Genomic DNA, 23,773 nt, shown 5'->3' on the forward strand with positions numbered 1-23,773 from the left:
TTATAAATGAAAACTTTAACGTAGGACAATCACTCGAATTATCTGCGCTTGGCTCGTACGTTCAGCGTTCGTAATTGGCTCAATTCGCGAGAATTGCAATTATTTAATCAATTACCATCTCAAATTCGCAATATTGGAGTGTTTGACAAATTCAAAAAGGCATTAAAGATGCATGTTAGAATGAACATAGCTGACTAAAATTGTTACGGCTAATGGCGACGTGTATCTCGCTCGTATATAATATGTACATATTAATATTAAGTTTCTCATGTAAATAAAATATTTCTGTTTTGTAATGAGAAATAAAGTTCTTTAAACATAGAATGAACATCTGAGTAAGCCACAATAGCTCATGATATTTTATCAATATCATTTAAATTCAGGTGAGCCTCCTGCCCGTTTGCCCCCTGTTCTATTAAAAATCAAGGGGTCACGATTTGATCCACGCAATTTACCACAAGTATGTCAGCAACGAAGTCTCTCGAGTCAAATATAAAACCACTTTATTAAAAAAACTCTAATAACAATTATTTTGCCGAGACATTTAACACAAGGGGGGGGGGGAGCTGTGGAGGCGCTCGGGGAGTAAACATCATAACTACTTAGCAGTTTTTAATAAATCACGTACTAAAGCTGAGAAAAAATACGTGGAGTTCACGTTATATTATTTTTTGTACTTAATAGCGGTTCAGACGATATTCACTAAGCTTACGAATTATTTTTACAGTTTTTATTGGACTCAGCCGCGTGTATTGGCTTTATGTTGATGGTTTCCACGAAAAAAATAATAAAAACTCTTGTAGCTTGTTTTAAATATATTATTATTTAATAATTAAAGCTTTATATAAAAGGTAAATAACTGGATTTTGATGAAATTTTCTGCTAAAACACTTTGACGCCTACTGCAATATCTATGAATTTTGATTGTACAATGCAGCGCGCTTGTCCACCGTACAACTGTTTTCCATTAATTTTTACTATACCTTTGGCTTGTGTTTTATAGAAATTCGTAATAGGGATATTGGCTTTTTATTTTGAAGCTATTAGTACGGGAGCTGGTTGCCGAATTAGTACGCTCATCGGTTATTTGCTAAATACCAAATTTTTATGTAAATATATAAGTAGGAGAATGTATATCTACCAAGTTGCTTAGCAAAATTTAGCCGCTGGTAATTATAGTGAAATTATTTTGAATTGATTTCCGGGAAAGCATTTCGTTCACTTATTATTTAAATAAATCGTCTACATGACGGCAATTTACATAAAGATTTTAAAAAATCACGGGAGCCGTTGATCTAATGGCCGCACTTCTTCGCAGCCAGGTGTAAACAGGTTTGATTTCGATACATTTTTACGTTCATAACGTACATTTATTAATTAAATATCAAATTGAAGCTATTTTTTTAAAATTAATTATGGTAAAAGGGTGCCTAGTTAAATCTGGCCGCAAATAAGGGTTACCTGCTGTTAAAGATATAACTATTTAAGGTAGAGTGAAAGAGAGTTAATGCATAACATCATTTGTCAGACGAGGATAGATACATCACACACGTTTCACTTTTCTTTCTATATAACACTACAGACAATCTTCTGTGTCTGACACACTGTCAGATTTTGCCCACTTAGAAAGAACATTAGTGTACAGCCGAGTTTCGAAACTATCATGGTTGCACACAGAAGTTAGGCTAACACTTCCCCACAGTACAATATCAAGTTTACGTTATTTTATTCATAACACTGAAAAATATGGAAGATGTTGTCTCCCCAGGGAGTTCCTAAAAGTCTTCCTTACTAAAGTGATGTATGCTTGCCGTAATCTGTTCCTTGTATTTTCTCGGAGATCAATACTTTGTACGATATGTGTAACATATATCATTATTATCTTTATTGGTCTTTCGCCATTCTACATCTGTTTCATTGATCATATTTCTTTATAAGTATATACTATTGATTAAAACACGTAATGAAATTTTGTGTATTAAACACAAATTTAGGTTTTTAAACATTAGTACTAACAAGTAGTAATTGCGCATATTTAAAACTTATAGGCAAGTAGTTGAAAAGCCCATTGGTGCCTGCCGTCGACTTTTTGGGTCTAGGGCAAGACATTTTCCTCACGGCGGTTTCGTTCACCGTTCGAGCGAGCGTTAAATGCGGACATAAGAAAGTCCATTGTTGCACTACCGGAGATCGAACCTTCAACTCCAGGGATGAGAGCTGCACGGTAAAAGCATAGGCCAAAACTGCTTAATTTTAATTTAGCCAATGTAAAAAGCAAAGTGTATAATTACTTATTTTACTTAATGGCGACGTTACTTACTAAGGAAGTTAATAAACTAAGTTAAAGAAGTACGAAAATTTATGCGTCAATTTAAAAGTGAGGGTACATTTGCAGACAGGATTGCGGATTATAAAGTTTTTAATCCTTCCCTACAAATTGTAGTTGGCGGCAAGTTCTAAAGTGTCCAAACGCTAACCTGCACTCCGACGCTCAACTCGCTGTCACCCAGGATTAATCTTTCAGAAACATTATATAATATTCATTTTCCTAAGAGTAAATATAATAGTAATATGAGATGAGAAAATATGTAAATAAGTTATAAGGATTTCTGAGGTCAGACGCTGTATAGAATCGGTAATTTCATCAGTACATATTTGTGTATGTTTTGATACATCAAACTATTATTACATAATAAAAAGATTATTTCTTCTCTAACAAAATAATACTCTTGTACTGGGAGTCTATAAAAGTATATATCTTACAAACATATACATTAATTTCATCATTTAAAACAATCGTAATAAAAGATATTGTTTATTCATGCCATCGACGGCTGCGTATAAATGCGACGTTTATACAAATATATCTCTTTGAGTGAACGTTGTCATGTAATATCGGCCGGTCCATCGTGACACAGCATCCCAATCACAGGATGTTTATGACACCATGAATATAATATAAGGGAGACTCTCCTTCATTTGAACCATATATTAAGGAAATATTAAGATAGAAATAATAAGTAGATATAAACGATGCCTATAAAATAGCATATATTATAGCTAAACTTCAATCATAGCCAACATATTTTCTAATAATCGCATAGCAATTTACACCTACACACTAAAATTACGATCTCGTATTCTAGAATACGATTTTCCCCAAACCATACCATTAAAATGACAGCGTGACAAGTGAATAAGATCCAAATTATGAGTAAGATCTATAAGAATTCAAAAGACGTGATTTGGTTATCATAACTCATATTTCATAAACATCGCATTAGAGCCGTCTTTATGCGGCGCCTAACCCACCGTCTGTGCGAATATTTGATAGTCAATATGGAGTAATGTGCAGTCATATGTCACTCGTAAAGTCCTCCCTCACTCCCTCATGGCCGTCGGCCCTCACGAATCGCGTTCATTTATTACAAATCGTACTCCACGTACATGTTTGTCATCTGAAAGCAATCTCACTGCGAATGGAGCATTATATGGTGCTTCTGTATACAGGAGATAGATATTGTTTGTTGTAAATACATTTCTGAGTATTCTACAGCTTGAATCGAATCTAAAAAGCAAATACGAATTCCCAGCTGCATGGTAATATGGAATTTTAAATACACATTGTATATAACGTATTATGATTAATAAAAATAAGAATATAAAGCATTAAATTTTAGCTTCGTTTAGCTTCTGTATCAACTCTATGGTCAGCAAATAAGCTTTGTGGGGATTTTTAAACATCAAAACTTACCTATAAATCAATCAAATTTTTTTGTAAACGCATTTACTAGCATGCGAAGTAAATAGCATTGTGAGGAAACCGATGTATTGCTTGCAATTTAGATTTGAGAAGCGCCTAGTTAGTCTGTCAAATCTAATCAGTATTTGACGTACGGGATTCGCGCTTAATCTTAGTCAGCATATCAAACTTAAACACAAATGTGTTTCACTCATGCCTTGTTAGAGTTTGCAGTACTTCATTATTTTAAACGTTGTATCACATTTTGGCATATATCATAGTATCAGTTTACATAACTACTATAACTCTTTATCATTGATATCGCTATTGATCGCATACCCTTCGAAAATGACGGTTCAATCAGTGCTATGTAAACTAATATAGAAGACATCATATCGTGAGCCCAGTAGTTGAATAAACGAGGTCACACAGTAATCAAATACGGAATTTAATCAAGACAATCTAAATCATAATGGTTCTTAACTACGACATCTTCACGTATAGTGAAATGCACTGAGAATCAATATTCATAAAAAAAAAATACGTTTATTTTGGAACATAAGATCATCATTGTATCACTTATTCCACGTCATTAAATTCGAACCTGTTGGCATCCCTACTCATCGGCACAGAAGACAGAGGGTGTTGGCCGAGAGAAATTCTACAATATTTAAAATACAAAATATTATTTATTTATTTACTTTATATAGTTATAAAATAACATAAAACTCAGAAATATAAACCTAAAGAAAACAATCAAATAAATAACATTTTCTTAAAATTCATAATAATAATAAAAATTAATAAAAAGAAAATTAAAACCAACTGAAAGTTTGGTACCTGTGGCAGTGTACTTTTAACGCTGGCAACATTTCCACGCTGTATTGCGATACTTATTGGTTGAGCGAGGAAGAAACCAGCTATACGGTCACCGGTACTATCTACCAGGCGTCAACTTAAATCGTTAATTAGCCTCTGTGTACTTGCCCAGTTGGAGGAAAGATTTACTTATTTATTTATTTATTTATTTATTTATTGGGAAACCAAACTTAGTTTAGAAATACATATGTACTTTGAGGAATTATATTAAAAATGGAATGTACAATCCGTATTATTTTAGAAATTATATTATGATATGGAAGAAACATTTTTTTTTATTTATTTAAAATAAATCAGTATAATTATTGCAGTCTTGTCACTATCACATTGTTATTATGCTAAACTGCTACTGTGCCAATTCGGCTATATATTCGGCAATACCGGGCAAAACCCGGCTTAGACCTTAGACCCATGAAGTCCAGGTCGCTCCTTCTCGCTGCTCTTATTAGATTGGTAAATGATAATGAAACAGATAAAGAAATCACCCCGGAACTAAAAAGGTTGCAGTGCCACTGATTTTTTTGATATCTATTGAATGTCTCATCCAAGCGGCTTAGCACGTACTGTAAGGATAGTGTAATTATTTTTAAAAAAATGTCTGTAAAAATACCTAGAGCACATCAAAAAAGCTATATCTTACTACTGGCATATACAGCAACGGACCGATAAAAATAAATCGTACTCAAAGTTTTCGTTTAGTACATGGAGTATCTGTTAAAATTGTACAGTCCCGTCGCGACCGGTGCTGGCGCGTAAAATTGAAACAGTTCCAACGATGACGCTTTATGCGCCTTGCACTCTAAAATTACACTCACTGTATCATATGAACAATACTTCTGTGATCTTCAGTAAATATTGCACTGAGAATCAATATTTGTTGCGAAAATAGTATTCTGAAACCTGTTGCAAACATGATCCTACGATTTCTTAGAATCCATGGTACACAATATTCAAGAACGAACATTGTTTATTTTTATGTCCAAACATAAGATTTTTTGAGTAATTTGTAATTTTTGATTATTAACTGGTAACTCTTAAAAAAATAATGGCGCTACAACTTCGAGAGTGTCCATGGGCGGCGGGATCACTTAACATCAGGTGCCTCCTGCCCGTTTGCCCCGTGTTCTATAAAAAAAACTATGTCTATAGGCAGTGAAGTAGGTTTCGGACACACGCCGTTGACTATTGGGTGGAAGACTTGCCAGTTTATTCACAATATTTTCTTTCACCAAAAGAGCTCTTAAGAATACTACAGAGTGAGTGTCAAATGCGCGCATTGCCAGAGATAAACCTTTATTGCATAGCCGGGCTTCGAACCTACAAACTTGGAATTTACAAAATATTATACAAATAACATGAGACTAATATCATCTCACAAATATTTAAGGGTCGCATAGTAGTATTTTTGAATTGAAACTTCTTTATCGGCGTTGGAAAAATATTACCATCACATTTTTCGGTTACGCGTCACATTTATTTGTTACGCACCATCTTTTTCTTGCCACTACCACGGTTGATTCGAAGAAATTCGAAGCCATTAATAACAATAATATATTATAACGATAACAATGATAGTGATAATTCTTAATAATTAATGAAATTCTAATTCTGGAAAAATTAGTTAATTATGTAATTTAAAAAAAGACATTTAATTACTTTACATATAAATTCTTTTATTCCTTTAGAAATTCTCAAATTTAACTTTATCTAACTTATTTATGTAAAGTTGCATATAGTAGATCATTTTTCGAAAAAGAAGCTCATAAAGAAGTTTCACTTCTTACATGCACGCACACATTTTTTTATTGATTGTCTTCTGCTTCTAAGTGTAACAATCGAGAGTAGGCACGATTTATAACTGCCGTATCTCAGAATTTAAGACCTACTAGTTTTCATATTACCTTCTCCCGTTTCACCGCATAACCAGATATTGAATTATAAACTCAATTGATATTCAGCCGAGCTTATAACATAACCTTGGAATTGAGAATTGTAAGTTTAACAACTAGACTTTACTATGTTAATAAAGGTTTTTTGTTGATTGTAATCCAAGTTCAATCAAATAAAAGTGAAATTATAACAATGGGACGTGCTTTGACCATTAAATACTGGGAAATATATGAAATCTATACTTACGAGAATTATGGACCTCACGTTAGTTAAGTTACATATTATACATTTCTTTTTTATTTAGTTCTTTACGTTTGGGGAGGCTTATGCTGAAAAGCAAAACTATAAAGAAACCGGTGTCTAGTAGGAAATAATATGATAATATTTACATTTACTTTAACTAAATTTCGTTGATAAGTATAAGTAGTATTTAAAGTAGAAATAAGATAACTTACAAGATTGTTAATAAAGGCTATATTTATTTATTTATCTATGTATATTTCAGTTACAAATTGGAAGCGTAAACAAAATGTTATCACAATAGAAGCCAATTAGAAACCTTTAGTTTTTACCACACTTATAAATCGTATTATAACATTCTCGTTTCTGATAATGTCCAATAACATAAGTGTGATTAAGATTTATAAACCCTTAGATAGTCCAAGTTTGTTTTTGTTAGGGTTGCAAACCCTCTAATTTTGTGTTAGTTATAGCTCATATTTTAAACCATTAAAGTTCGTTGTTACCCAGGTTCAAGCTAAGTGTGTTATTTAAACATCTCCATACAACAACGGACACCAAATTTAATTCCAGTATATAACTTTCCAGTTTTGTTTTTTGACAAAAGCATACAGACAAACATGAACTTTAAAAAATTAAAACAAAGATGATTTCACTTTCGTATGAATCTTTCAAAACCATATCTCCAGCGTAAAGCACACACACACTAAAATGATAACTTCATAAAATCGCCTAATTATATGACGGAAATATTAACAAGGCTTAATATTAACGTAAACTGTGATAATAAGTGTGTAATATTAAGTGAACTGTGTATCGGCCGTGCGCAGGTGTCTCCAGTTAATTAGATTTAGGGGTGGGCTGTTTTAATACTTGGAAACAATCGAATTATTTCCGGTCAATATTGATGTAATCATTTTATTGTCATTAAACATAGAACAGCGACTTTTCCCAGTAGATTGCGATTTAATGCAACTAATTGCTGGAACAACGTGCCACCTCCAATCATTATGTATTTCAAAGGAACATGTAAAAGCTACCTTTTGGAAAGTCAGACGGCTGGTTTAGGAATTTAATTGCGTTGTCTTTTGTTTTGTTTGTAATCAAATTTTTTCTTAGTTTTTTAATTATGTTGTTTTTTTTAATTGTCAAGAAACAGTACGGGTCGACTGAAAAAGAAAGTTGCTGGTGACAGCAAGTTAAAGATGAAGTGAGCCCGTGTTTAATTAGAGTGAAGCGAAGATGTGCAGCGTTTTTGTCGAAGATAAGGTATTAAAACCGGTTGAAAAAGAGAGAGAGAGAAAGCGAGATCGAAAAAAAATTACTCTATTGGTTTATGTATTTGTTAAGTAGTTACATATTAGAACTTTAGATGGCAAATCTGTCGCAAAGCGTCTTGTAGTAAACTCAGAATTTATTTATTCATATTATCATTAGCACGTATTCAGTGTGTAAACAGTGTGATTATAGATACAATACATATACCTACTGGTACATGATTATCTATTGGGGCGTTTACCTTAGTAATAATTAATTTACAAAAAAGTTTCACTTTGTACGCATGCGCTTTTTTTTGTATGTGCGATCTTATAAAATAAATGTGTTTTCTTTTTGACAATCTTATTTTTAAGAATATTTATGTTTGTATTATGATCACATCTGACCTTAGAAAAACATTTCACTCCTCTATAGTTCATATTGTTGAGTCATAGTCATTACGAGATTTAGTTGAATATAGACAAAATCTTATTGATCGGATATATATTATTAGTTACGAAAATTGTAGCTCCTAGCTTACATTGGTAAGCCTTCGTCTTCATATAAAGGATTATCGCTAAGCCATCCGGATGTCTGTTTGTTTATGTAAAGTTTCTTGTGATCTCATTAATATTAATATCCTTTTACGGACTTCTAAGGGTAAGCGACTTATATCGGCTAGAAAAATTCAAATTATACTGATATACGTATAATATGATTTACATAAAATCATAGTATAGTATCATATATAGAAATATATACTATTTTCTCTTTACTGTTATTGAAGACGCATTGTGAACCAAGGACAGAATTCATGCTGTAACTATTTATTCTTTTGATTGTCTCTGTACTGAGACATCATTGAACAATACGCAATAATAATACCAATTAGTAATTCCTAATAATCTAACCTAATTTACTAAATAGAAGATTCATAACAAGTGTCCAAGTGTACTTCATCTATTAAGAGGAAAACACTTTTCTCATATTCAATATTTTACTGATTACTTAAGACTAATATGCACTAAAACTAATACGCATGGTTTTTTTTTCATGTAATATTAAGCAAACGGGCAGAAATCTCATCTCATGTTAAGTGATACCCCACATTACCCGATGAATTAGTACGCTCCTTTTTCGAGGGCCCCTAAGTAGAATTGGTTCTGAAATACTTCAGTTGGCAGTTGGTTCCACATAGTGGTGTTGCGCGGCAAAAACTGCCTTGTAAAAACACTCACTTGTGAAACGACGGACTTTTTAAAGGTTTTATTTTTTCACAAATTGTAGCATTACATGAAGTCTATGACTACCGACAGCTCCCTCCAGCTTTTACGATGACTCAAAACGTTGACATAACACATGGTCAATTTATTTTATTTACTCGTATAAACTATGGTAGCAATATAAACATATGTATCTCCTATCTTATCTTATATCTTTAAACGAGCAATTCTTGTATATATATATATAATTGGAATCTCGGGATCGGCTCCAACGATTTTCATGAAATTTAGTATACGGGGTTTTCGGGGGCGAAAAATCGATCTAGCTAGGAATAAATGATAGAAAATAACAAATAGGTGGTGTTTGAGTAGTCCCAATTTAAACTGAAAAATGTATCTTCCTGACATCTATCGGCGAATAATAATACTATTTTTTGTTTAAACTGTTCATATTTCATCATTTTATTAGTATGTAATTCGTACTTAAATATAATTTCCAAAAAACACAATTTATAAAAAAATAAAAATACCGAGCAAAGCTACTATTTCATTATAAAATGGTTTTATTGAATGAAAACTAATGGCAAAGTGGCAACAAGCCAGCTGTGACGTAACGAGGCATCATTTGACAAAGCGATCACCGCGCGTCGATATTCACAAACTGTGATTAGACTGAAAATTATCCATTCAAATTAAAACAACAGTGTTCAGCCAGGCCAGCCTCTAATCACTCAACTAGTATTATGAACCTAACCAATGTATATAATTATTTTTGTATGTATTTTGGCGCTTCATATATTTCAGTAAAAAGTAGTACAAAGTATAAAAGTAGAGTAAAAAGTAGAATGTAGAAAGTGCCAATCTCACCCCTTTTTTTTTATTTGCGTGGCGTAGTCTTGCTCTTTCACGAGTTTTGTAAACGTTTTTGACATACATAAGCGTACGCTTAGATGCATCTAGACTGAATAAACGTATTTTGATTTGATTGAATGACTTAGGTTGTATGTAATGAACTTTATGCACACATGCTCAATCTGTGAGAGATGGTAAGAAATCAGGTTTGAGACCGAAAACGTTGACGTTGTGACACAAAAGACTGATCACCTACTTGCCTATAATAAATAGCTTAAAAGCAGTCATGTCAAACCATCATCAGACAGAAGAAGAAGGCCTAAAATATTGAAGCACCACTGAACGCCCAGAATAAGCCTCGTAGTAGTGACGTGGTTTACCATTTCGTTAATATGTGCTTACTTGTGAAGACCTTACAGCAGCGTACAAGCAGAAACGGCAGTGAAATTAAGCTTTAAATGTAAAAACAATTACTACACTCAGGTCATTGAGTTTTTTTTTAAAGTTGGTTTTTGTGTGGTTTCAGAAAGACATTGACATTTTGCCAAAGATCGAAATGCTTGTTATTAATTACCATAAAGAGTTCATTTTTAGTAATTTAGGTGAAACACAAACCAGGATATACAATAATAATAATTTCAATAAATTAAATTTGCAATGTTATTATTAATTATCCATTTACCTGTTATTGAAGGTAATTTGAATAGAAATTAGAACAAAAGATTCCTAATTTAACGCCTAAGTTGTTAATTAAATTTAATGAATTGGAAGGATTATTATTAGTTCTCAACAATGTTTACAAACTGTTCGCTGATTTTCAAAATTTCCAAAGACTCAATGTTACTGTTGTGAACTAAATTAACACTTTGATATTTTAATTACAAATTATAATTTCAATCTGAATTATAAATAAAAACCGGTTTACCCGAACAATTTAAAATGAGTATACAATATTTTCAACACAAATTACAAAGGAAAATAAGTAGACAGCACTGAATTGACTTTAATTAAAACTCTTGGTCACTGGTGATAAATTTGTCGAGCGGTAAGTGTTTTATAAAATAGTGCCTCAGAGAGACTCTATAGTCTATACCACGAAGGCCGAAAGCAATCTTTAGAAACATAAACTTCTATTAAATTACTTAATATATATACAGGCAAGCTAGTTGTCATTAGTAGTATACTAAATCAAATGACATATAATAAAGTAGTTCTTAAATGACCTATAGACTCGTGAATAAGTAAACTGATAAGACAAGGCAGATTTTGTATCTGTTTTATTAATCATGTACAGGAGGTATGCGCAAAGAGTGAACGCGGAAGACCATAAATAAAAGATACATGTTTTTTAAGGTAAAAAGGAATATCAAATGTGCGTAAAAATAATAATCTGTGGAAGCAGAGCTGTAGTTCGAACTCCTGATCTTAAAGTCGAGAGTGGCATAAAAACATTAATACAAATGGTTTTAAAATCCTGTTATCGTAAAAGACTGCCAAAGTGAATGCAATTTTATGATTTACCTGAGTAATTATTACTATGTAATATTCAACTATACATTTATAATTCCAACTTAAATTAAGAGGTTCTATTAATCAGTTATTGAGATTTTTATTATTACGGGCTCACCTCTTTGTCCATGATTTATCTCTCCTCGTCGTACCATAACATTTTTCACATGAAGTAAATGCGTCAATCAAGTGACGAATCGATACAAGTGTCAATCTTTCATTCCTAATCATATGCTTTATATATACCCTAATTTAACTTGCATGACTTTGTGGCATTGTTTTCAATTAAAGCAAGGGATGATAACATTTTTATTTTTTTATTTACTTTAACTTGAAATAATTATTAAAATTATTTAAGGCTGTAATTTTGAAAATTTTCCTACTAATTTATTTGAAAACTTATCTTTAATTGCGGTAAAAAATTCAGGCTTTTTAGAAAATTACTCCTCCTTTTATGTACATTTTGGCTCAGCTGTGTTTTGTGTTAAAATTATTAAGAATAATTTAGTCAAAGCCAAAGATGTCCCGTAACGTCGCGCGTCATTCATTAGCTAAGTAATAACAGAGCTTTGCCACCCTACCACCCGCCCTACGTCAAAACTGTGCCAGCTTTCTAGCCGGCAATGGATTTTCACCGTCAGAATCCATTCATCATAGTGCATCTTGAGGTTGCGTTTTATACATAAAAGAAAAACTGTCATTTGACATATTACACATAGGGGGATTCATAAGTAACCTAGCCTTTTGCGATTTATATTACATCGATTACTATCCTAAAAATCTATTGAAATGTCTTAATATAGTAATCTAGAAAATACAGTTCTAGGCTTAAATAAATATGACACAAATAGTATAATACAATAATAGACCCGTATAGTAGTTTTATTCTAGGAGTACATTGTCTTCACATATAATTAATTATCTAATGTATACAAATATTGTAAATTCTATTATAAAATAGTAAGTGTGGAGTTTCTTTCACATAATTCCCCACACGAAACTATCTTTTGGAAGGGGCAACTAGAATCATCTTTAAATTTTATTTAACGTTAAAAAAGGCTTTTAAGGTGGTGTAATTGGAAAAAAAATTAACTTTGACTTTGTCTCGTTAGTAGACAAAGTAGAGTGTACACACTAGTGAGTTAAAAATGCCAAGTCATCAAAGTTGGCTGGTTCCTACAATAGCCAGCGCTCTCTCGCCTGTCGCCACAATCAATCAGCGGGGTGAGGCTAGTGACAGACACGAGATCGTTAGGGATTCTCACAATGTCACCGATAATACGAGAGCTCAAACTTATTACACCTTTTTGTTAATATCCAATGTCTGAATTAATTGTCGTGTAAATTAACGTCCAAAAATTCACTCGTAGTACGCTATTTTTTTCTATAATGGTTTTAAACCGCAAAACATTACCAAACTAAAATGCAACGTGAAATTCTCAACAATGAACACGCAGATAATTCAAAAGCAAAAATTACATGTTGCAAAATTTTATATAAATACTCCTACGTTGGTCTGCAATTTTAACTTCAAACTAAATTTTTCATTTTTAGATTCACTTAGCTTTTACTCCCGCTTTCGAATGATGTTATAAAAACGAAGTTTTTTAGTGGCATTTTATTGTACCTATCGTTTTTTGAATTGATAGTAGTAGTTTCATCTTCAGACGTCGTTCCAGAACTAAGCGTTTTTTAAGGCAGTTTTGGCGGTGCACCACCTCTATAATATACTGGACAAGAGCATACCAATTCTTAATAGGCCGGCAACGCACTTGCGCGCTCTGGCAATCTGTATGATCGGCTGTACGAAGCATGATGTGAACTTCCTGCCCACTTGCTAGTTGTTACATAAAAAGATCAAAGTAAAACTTTTCCCTTTAGAAAACATAGTCTCGCTACAAAAAGATAATAAATATACCAAAGGGCGTATTTATTGGCGTCGTTAATTAGATTATATTAAGAAATTTTATGACACAATAATGACAGCTAACGCTCAGAAACGTGACTACATCGTTAACGATATTATAGCTCATAACAAAAACAAACGATGGATTAATTGTTATTAAAACCCTCGTACTCGTAGGTGGTTTTGTTGCGGTGATAAGCTTTTAAATCTATAATTAACATTTGTAATTATTGCATATAGGTACATTTAACCTACTAATATAATATTTATAGCAATATTTTAACGAACACAATAATAACCAATAGACATATGATTGTTTACCTAAAGTAATAGATTATTTATTATTATAATAAAAGCTCGTTCGAAACTGACACTACAGAAATATGATCTGTATAAAATTTAGATGCACAGTAATTATTTAGTTATGAATTACTCACTTCAATTAGTAAGTGCCAGCGGTGAACCCCAAAAAAGAATAATTTAAAGTTGATTAAAGTAATCAAACAATGACGATTATTGAACTTAATTAAATATGACATCATCGGCCCGATACTACAGAATCTATATTTAAGACTTATTACTAATTTGAAGTGTTGATTGGTCCTATAAGGGGTATTCTATCAAAGCTGCTATTTCGAGTACCTTTTATAACGCTGTTGCGTTAGATAGGAGCAATGGAAGTTGTACTTATGTGGGCTAAACGGTGCATTGGATATGTTTACTTGTATACAAAACAAAACACATTCTACGACAAAACAACATAATTATTATTATTCCAAATGTACAATAATATAATTTCATATTAACTTTTTTAATTTTACTAATCAAAGGATAAGAAGGAAAAAAGATTTTATTGCCACACATTTATATAAAACAAATATTAACAATTTAAAATAAATTAAAAAAAAGCTGAAATCTAATTAAAACAAACTTGAGACAATGTTTTCTATTCCTAACTCAGCCGACCGACATTCCACAATGTTACATAATAAATAATATGTTTACATTTCAATGAGATTGAAACATTAATTACAAAAAAAATGTGGCAGTTGGTACGCTGTATGATCATCACGTCCGCTTGACATACAACCTATAGCGCGGAAATAATGAAATGTTTTGTAGCAATTTACTACTGCTTTTAGAGAAATTAAATTATACTTACATAATAAAAGTAGTCTATAATATAATCTATTTTATCGTCCAAGCTTATTCATTATTAAAAAATATCTTCTGACACTTTTGCAATTACAGTTTATGCTGAAAAAAACGGTTATGCTAATAGACGGTGTTTAAATTACGCTTTGTTTAGTCATAATACCATCTGCTACATTACATGCGAAATATTATAGTACATAATCGTAAAACTTATAAACAACCAATCCCAAACTCTTATCCCGGAAGGATATATAATAGATATTAGGTGCAGAACCAACGACTTAACCTACGGGGACCTAAGGACGTTATGTAATGCTTCATTTTGTGTTATAGTTAGTAACCTACGCAAATATTGTCAATGAAGTTTATTATACATAGGAAATATATCGGTTGAGCAATAACGTACATTTCTCATGTCAATAAGCTTAATTTAAACTATCCTTATTAGATTAACATAATTTGAGTACATCGATCAGTTAATTAATACATATACACCTTGATTTAGTACCTTTCATAAATTAGCAATAGCTGATTTATGAAAGGTACTATTTAGCTATAAGTTTTAAACACTTTATACATTATCTTTGTCCAAAAAATACAAAGAAGGAATATTATTATTTAATAATTTTAAGTGCAATTCGAAGTCGGTCGTGATTTGTTTTTTTTTTTCATACGATATATAATGCGTTTTTATCGAGATCAACCGGAGGAGGAAAGATAAACATGTCTGCCCTAGTAGTACGAATAGTACTAGTGTTACTATTCGTACTACTAGTAATACTAGTGGTACTATTCGTACTACTTGTAATACTAGTGGTACGAATAAATTTGCTGTTCTTTTAATTCATACTTGCATGAGTGTACGGTGCTACGTAAGTTCTACGACGATAAACGCTACCAGACTTCATTTATTACTACTAAAATGTTACACATCATCATTATATAGATTTTAGTAATTATTGGAAAACGAAGAATGATCTTAGTATTCCTATAACTTACCAATAAGGCATGGAGATTTATTTCCACATCTGACATTGAGCTTTTTAAAGAAAATATAATGTATATACAGCTAAGCGAATACATAGTCTCACTGCAGATATATTAAAGGAATCGCCAAGAAAGGAAGAGTTATGAGATGGCATTTAATGGATATAACTTTCGGAAGAGCGTTAGCTATGGGCTGTCAAAAATTTGAAAAGAGGATTGAAGAGGATGGTATATAAAAGATGGAGAACGTGAGCACCGCGTTGCTGTTGAATGGGTAACCATCCTAGCCGCTTACGGAACGCAGAAATATTTATTTAATGGTTATTCTAATACCGAATACAAAATAAGTCTCGTGTCTCAGATACACATTAAACATTTACACACGTCGTCTCAAATACAACGTCTGTACTAGGCATCTTTCGGGTGAAAAATAAAAAGGAAAATTGTAAGCCAAGTCTTAGAAGAAACTTTTAATTTTCATATTACAGGAGATTTATGGAAAATTTCGAAAACTTCAAACAACCAACTAGAACGTATATTGTTAATTCAGCGCAAAAGTTTTTTTTGATCTTCTTTAATCTTCATGTAAGATATATTTATTAACTAATTTGTTCACAGAACAACAGTCTTGCATGAGTGAACGGAGAGTCTCTGGGACTGGCAGTTATAAACACAACCACGGTGCCACAGCCACTGGACTTGTGGCTCCTGACACTGTAAGTAAAATTTAAAATTTTTATTTATCCTTACTTTTATTTATCATTTTTTCTGTGTATCAATGTTGTACTTGATACATATATCGTATAAATTACGAATGTCAAAAAAGTATTGGAATGTGGGAGTCATAGTTCACGCTGATTATAGAACCTCTATCTTATTCTTAGCATCTGAAGTGAGTATCATAATGAAACGAACGTTCCGTAATATTCGCACGCACTTCACTCTCGTTATACGATATCCAAGTAAATAAAAGTGTTGCTTTATGATATGGAAAAAGTAAATAAAAGTGTTTCTTTATCACGAGACGCTAGGAAATATATATTACACACATTTAGACCTATTGAACAGATATAGACATACTTTTAAAAGAAACGCGCAGGGCGCTGACAAGTTGAAACCAAAGAACATTCAGGGCCATTCAACTTCACCATGTCTTCTAAGAGACCATATTAGTATATGACATGACATGAGCCAAGTCAAGTCATAGTCAGTCTATCATGAAGTAAGAGACCGCTAGATATCTGATGTGATCTAGATCGTTGATGTAAGCTAATATCCAGATACACAGATAACGTGTTCATCGGACTGACAATAAATTTAATTGCTGTGTGTGACCTCGTTTTAACAACAATAATGCTTCCCACAGAGCGGTGACCGACACGAAAACCAAAGGACTAATTATATTGTTGTGGTGTACGACTTGCTAATCAAGCGTGTGACATTCTATTGTCACTCTAAGTGATACAAACATTTACAACTATTAATATGACTCTAAACGTTAATTTTTTTTTAAATCAATCAAATTTAACTTTTTTTCTTTTTTTTAAATTGTTAATCAATATAAATTTGGCCTAATGGCAAGTGAAAATTTCCAATCAACGAATAAACCTACTAAGAGCATCTGTTGAGTCCTCATAAACAAAAAAAAATTAAGACAATTCTATAAGAAGCCATGCTTATATCGTTAAACGATTAATATTAATTGATCTGACCGTTTTATGGTTAGTAATTAGCTATTTCATAAAAGAGTTCTAATTCACAAAGTAGCCAGATTTTTCTTGGAAAAATCAATTATACATCTGGGCGTCTTCATATATACAACATGTAACTCGCAATATCCGGCGCCTCGTTCACAAACAATCCATCTAGAATAATATAATTACATTAACTCAGTTTCTCCAAACGTTCTTGTAGCTAAATTAAAAACAGAATAATGGGGGAAAAATTACAAGTCCAACAAAATCTAATTAATACTTTTTACAAACAAACCACATTTCCATCCACCGGTTTCTTAAGTCTCGGATTTAATGGCGGGCAAGTCCACAAGAAAAATAGGCTTTTGTAATTTTGCTCTTAAAACAGAAACAATTATAATTTAATAAGATTTCTTGAGAACATGTTTCAGGTAGTTTTATGTTATTTGTGTGTAGTCTCTGTTTCTATTTTCTCTCTCTACTGTATAAAGCGTAATATATAGTACTGTATTACTGCATATAAGCGAATATTGATTATTTGAAATTTTGTGTTGCGGAAAGTAAAATCATTTTCTTAAATATATTTTTTGTTTAATTATTTTATGAAAAAAGTTTTCATCTTTGAAATTTCGGTTTTGTTTAGACATTTATCGTATGATACAGTTAAGTAATAAATAATTTTTAAAGTAAAGAATATATCTCTCTTTAGATTGAATTAAATCATAGTTTTCAATATCTCTTGAATATCATTTTGATCACCTTATATCAAACTTTTATCAAAAACAAATAATCGTGGCCAATCGAAAAAATGGAAGTGAATAGAAATCCAGCCACGGATGTAGAATATATTTTACTAAGTGGATCTCAACCATTTTCGCCCACACGATTTTCAAGTTTTAATGATGAAAGTATATACGAAATATATCTAACGACGTGAGTTATAATAGGAGCTGTAGCTGAACAAATCTTCAGTTTTACAACTGAAGGTCCAAATTTTGTTAGTATTAAAGTTGACGAGGCGCAAATGGAATCTAGAAGTCACAGAAGTTAAGAGGCAAAGTCAAATTTAGAACTGAGTATTGAATGAATCACGATTGTTGGAGATTAGTCCAGGTTCATTGGAATAGGTTGTGATATCTTATAATAGGCTTTTGCCATTAACAATAAGGACTGTTTTTCAATAATAATAATTAATAATTAAGCCTCATTTTTTCCTTGGCATACAAAATTTTTTCAAGGACCTCTTATCCGTAGATTATAACCCTCAAATTGGCTCCATCTCTCTCTGTCTCAAGCATTTTTCTCCACCGACATCCTTAAGCTTATCAGTATAAAACAACTTCAAAAATGTACAATGAAATAAAACTTTTAACGATTAGACCTAATTGGAAAATAGGGAGTTGTTTGAAAATGAGCACGGTCCACACCACATCACACTTATAAGCTACCGAAAAACTTGTTCTTTGGCCAATGCTTTTTCTCTTTCAGATGCCCTGTCATCTGTATCTGCTTTCTTAAAAACAAAATTTTAACGATTCATAACTTTATACATTCACTAACAATCTTAAACAATATCTTCTCAACATGTCCTATGCTGAAACAATAGTTTAATTATAAAATTTAAGTGTTATTTAAAAATTATTGTCAATCACGACACAGGGAATCCTAGGTGGCTAGCGCACTTTCTAAATATCATATTTGTTATGTACTTAGTATGTATTAAAGACTTTTTTCTTTCCTTCTTTCTCTACAAGTAGTGGATTTACCCACCTTAAAACCAGATATTCAGTTAACCACTGCGCAGAGTGAAGTAAGTTCGCATATGCATTCGATAATTGACTGAACGCGAAAATTAAACCATTAATACGTAGTCTAGTAGTGAAACGTGTCATTCTAACGTTGGGTCGTATTTTCATGGGCTGGACACTAATGAATGGTTCCTAGTCTGTGCGTGATTTAAACTCTATCAAACGGTGATGGAAATGGGGTACTACATGGTATGGTAGAGAAGCATTATCACCTGCCCCATTCCACGGGAAAGGCTTACGGGATTCCGTAATTATTTAAATTTATTAACAATGGAATGTGAAATTTCATTTTATTCTACAAATACTTCATTACTGTAATTCCAAGCTTAACAGATAATTGATAAATCTCATTAATACTTGAAGTAAAATGTTTCTACAAATGGTTTCGTTGGCTGGGTTTATTCGCTTGTGACATTTCAATTTACTTGTCTTTATTGAATTAATGATCGATACTAATCGAGTTTTTTCCGGCTAACGACAAACCATAAACTAGAATCTCTTTCATTATATATATTTAATTAGTCGCAACTAGGCCGCACATGAAAAAAAGTTATACAAATTATAACCAACCAATACTTCAAACATCGTTGTTAAATAATCCCAACGAAACATTTCAAACCTTCTGCATATGTAAAATGTATAGTGTTAAATATTAATTCTTGTGTATATGAAGATTCAAACCACATATCGGTTACCCAACAGTTCCGTGTTACTAGCGCCCACCGGAAATCTGATAATAATTAATCATATATTTCCGACTATAGCACTATTATAATCTTATAACCAGGGGTCGGCAAATAACAATAAGCTAATGAAACCTAATAAATGATCTCTTTAAAATATATTGCTTGTAACTTCAACAAATTGAAGTTGGCGGAATACTTTTGAGTGGTAGTGTACCTCGTCACTCGTTATGGTGGCGACTGACATTGAATATGCGCTCGATTTGAGCACGTTACGAGTCGATTATTCGGCATGTTAGAACATCGAGCCGAGCAACTCGATAGGAGCGCCGAGCGCCCGAACGCGCTCCACTCGGCTGTCGGTTTTTTGGCGAATCCCTTTAAATGTTACATTACAAGCTCTACGTCCGCCATTTTGACTGCAACTATGGATGGGATGGAGCACAGGCGAATCGTGAATATTCAGGTGTTGTGAGCATGCTCACCACGCACAAATATTTATGCGAATATTTACATATACATATATTAAACCTTTATATTATCCAATTTTATAATTCCCACACATTGAAGGCTTTGTTTGACATACACGAATAAAAACAAAATTTTTAAAACGTATTTTCAAGAAGGTGTGCCTATCTCCTGCCACCTACATGTTTACTATATAGTCAACGCTACAAATATCATATACCTACTGAGGTTCCGGTGGCATGCACAAGTGACTCTCTTTAATGTTGGCACTTGTATATCAAAAAAAAGCCGGACGCACGGAAAACTTTGTTAAGTGAATGAAGTGATGAAAGAGTCTGTATATACATGGAAATTTAAATATTACCAGACCTTATAATTGTAGGAAATTGACACTCTTGACGATATAAAATTTTCACGCCGTATATATAAAAGGTCACGCTTGTAATGTAAGCGCTAACGATGCGCGCCGCTATCCTCATCTTTCAACTGCTGTCAAGAGCGGTTCATTAAATGGTTTAATATTAATATTTTTAGACCTATATGCCTATATTTTACTCCATTACCTTAGATTCTGATGATTAACCACAAGCAAAAGAGAAATATACTCCGCGGTATGGCGGGTAACAAATTGTTCGATGACGTCTAATTAATCATTGAATATTTACTTAAAATATCATAGATATTATATATATATATATATATATATATGTAAACTATTAATTTTATTTTAAATTTAAATAAATTTACAGAGGTAATGTTAACTGTGGTTATCTGGCCCGAAGGACACAAGTGGAACCGGCTGGATGAGGCCTATGCCCAATGGTGGACAAACCAAAACTTGGCAAACATATGATGGTTTCTAAATGTTATAGTGTATTTTACCTAATGTTAAAAATTATTCTTTTCAATTCAAAATAAATGTAATTGCTTTTCTCATAATAAGGGTTTGTAAATAAAGGCTATTATTATTATTATTATCACCATAGATACTCGGATCTCATCACGAATCTCGTAAACATCAAAATTATTATCTCTTCTCACGCACTTCTATCGAATTTTTAAGATACGTACTAAAAATACGGTTAACAGACACGTAGACCAGGTAGAATGTAGCTCTATAGGTACCGTGATTGATGATCTCGGGACTCGCACAAGGTATAACATACAAATTGCTACAAATTACGTCCTTACCCAGATAAACAGAAACCGTTTCTCAGTGAGCAAGCGCGAACCTCACGCGTTTGTATCTATTTGCACAACTTTGAAGATTAAACCCGCTAATGTTTATAGCTTCCTCAACTTAATTACAACTCAAGTTTGTAAGATAAAAACTAAACAGTTATCTTAAATGGTTACTGTTTCGGAATTCTAATGAATTCAGTACTTGGAAATGACTTGTAAGTGTTACGTGATATTCGTTAATATCTTTCGATAACGCAAACTAATGGCAGTTAATATAATTCATTAAAACTTTTTCCTACATTATTTAATTTTGGTATTATAAGAATATAGAACAAAAATGTTATAGTGGTACAATCGTAAGTTCGCATATTCTGCCACACATAATGGCGTGCAAATTTGTCTTAAAAGGAATTTTACATTTTATATTATTAGCCATATCAATTAGTTAATTCTTATATTATTTGTATCATACGTTGTAAAACTAATATTAATTAAAGATAAACTTTTATTACATCGTCTGAAACTTTTTGGTCTGTGTGGCGTATGTCGCGTGACGGTCGGCCGCGGAGTAGGGATAAAGTGAAAGGCGCTTGTCATAGCAGCCAAGGCCAATATGGCGGCGAACATAGTTCGCAGCAGCTGACCGAGTAGTGTATAGACTATTAATCATTTGTGCTAGTGCTCATTTTAATATGTGTATAATAAATAATCGAAATAATTCGAAAAATCGATAGATATAGAGATATAAATCGAAAAATTGTTAAGTATTATGTATGTCGTACTCTCAAAGACACAGAATTCAATAAAAATATTAGTTGGAGACTTAGTCTACTTTTATTAATCCCATTATCATTCCAATTTTACAAAATTAAGATTGATAAATCGATTTTATACCCTAATGGAATATTATTCCAAAAATATTTAGTTAAATGTCTATAATGTGAAAAAAAGTTTCACTTTTACCGTGGTTTCATAAAACCACACAATTTTTTTTATAATATACTTAATTTATTCATAATTAACAAATGCTGCTGTGTGCTACTTTTTTTCGAAACATTGTAGTTAAAAAAGAAAGTTTAACCGACGTAATAATAATAGTTTATTTGTAGAAGGTCATTTACGTGCTATTAAACTTTAAAGAACTGTCCCATGAAAGTATACTGTGCAAAGAAAACTTATTATTTAAATATCGTTTTAAAAAGGACTCTGTTGACACTTAATTGTCGTGAAGTCAACTTTTATATTGCTCCCAACATGCAAAAACTTTGAAAGAAACAACAGAAGTGCAGTCTAGTTTGTCTTTTTCAAGTTCTCATTAATTGACAGATGCACTTGTAGAAGCTGTTCTTTCTTCGACATTTTATAATTTTCTAACATCTTCAATTTTCCTTATAAACTAACTTAATATTAAATTGGCATGTTTTACTTCACACAAATAATGTTTGGTATTTCTCGTATCCTCTGATTGTTCAAATCAAATAATCAAATACAAATACATTGGCGCCATAACCTTTTAGGAGGCCTCAGGTTTGTACCTCTTTATCATTAATCAATAATAAGGGTAAGATTGAAAGAAGAATGAAAATTATGATAAGATTGAGATTTAGCACTTTAGTCTGACTTCCATACATCAAGTTTGCTTCGAAATATTGCATTGAGTATCATTTGCGCTACTTCTTATAATATTTTTTTTATATATTTTTTTATATTTTTTTTATTATTTTATATAGAACGGGGGCAAACGGGCAGGAGGCTTACCAGATGTTAAGTGATACCGCCGCCCATGGACACTCTCAATGCCAGAGGGCTCGCGAGTGCGTTGCCGGCCTTTTAAGAATTGGTACGCTCTTCTCTCGCGGCGAAAACTGTCTAGAAAAACGCTCAGTTGTGGAACGGCGGGGATACGGGTGGAATTTCGTATTCTGCCTTATAACTTATTTTTTAAAATTAAATGTTTATTCATATCTAACGAATGGACTTTTGACGGAATTAATAGCCACTCGTGTACTTTAAGTAAAAAGGTTTTCCAGAAAAAGATTAATATCTAGGAATGGGTCGTGATAGCCGTCCATTCTGGTAAATGGCTTGCGGATTGGCGGATAGTTGGAACAAAGGACAAGTGACATAAGCTTTCCCTCTCTCGCCTCCAACTAATAGTGAGCCCAGAAAAAGTAGCGAGCGACTCAGACGTAAATTACCAATTAGGCCCGGATTCGAGAGACGCGACCACTTCTGTTGAGCTTCATGAAATTACTTACTAACTCTATTACGCTGACCTTACAGATTTAATTAGATTTT

At 32.4% G+C, this 23,773-nt stretch overlaps 1 protein-coding gene across 2 annotated transcripts in view; it reads left to right on the forward strand.

Moving 5' to 3' along the window:
- The window catches only part of LOC110991887 (FMRFamide receptor-like), an 84,462-nt gene that overhangs the window by 36,949 nt on the left and 23,740 nt on the right, over positions 1 to 23,773 (forward strand). The window contains exon 2 of one of the 2 annotated variants that reach the window (XM_022257445.2): positions 16,259 to 16,356. The exons of the other annotated variant lie outside the window; for it this stretch is intronic. The gene's annotated coding sequence lies outside the window, so the exon portion shown is untranslated. The remainder of the gene's footprint in view (positions 1 to 16,258; positions 16,357 to 23,773) is intronic. 2 annotated transcript variants of the gene reach the window in all.

The sequence above is a fragment of the Pieris rapae genome, chromosome 2, assembly GCF_905147795.1.
Source record: "Pieris rapae chromosome 2, ilPieRapa1.1, whole genome shotgun sequence".
Taxonomy (NCBI): domain Eukaryota; kingdom Metazoa; phylum Arthropoda; class Insecta; order Lepidoptera; family Pieridae; genus Pieris; species Pieris rapae.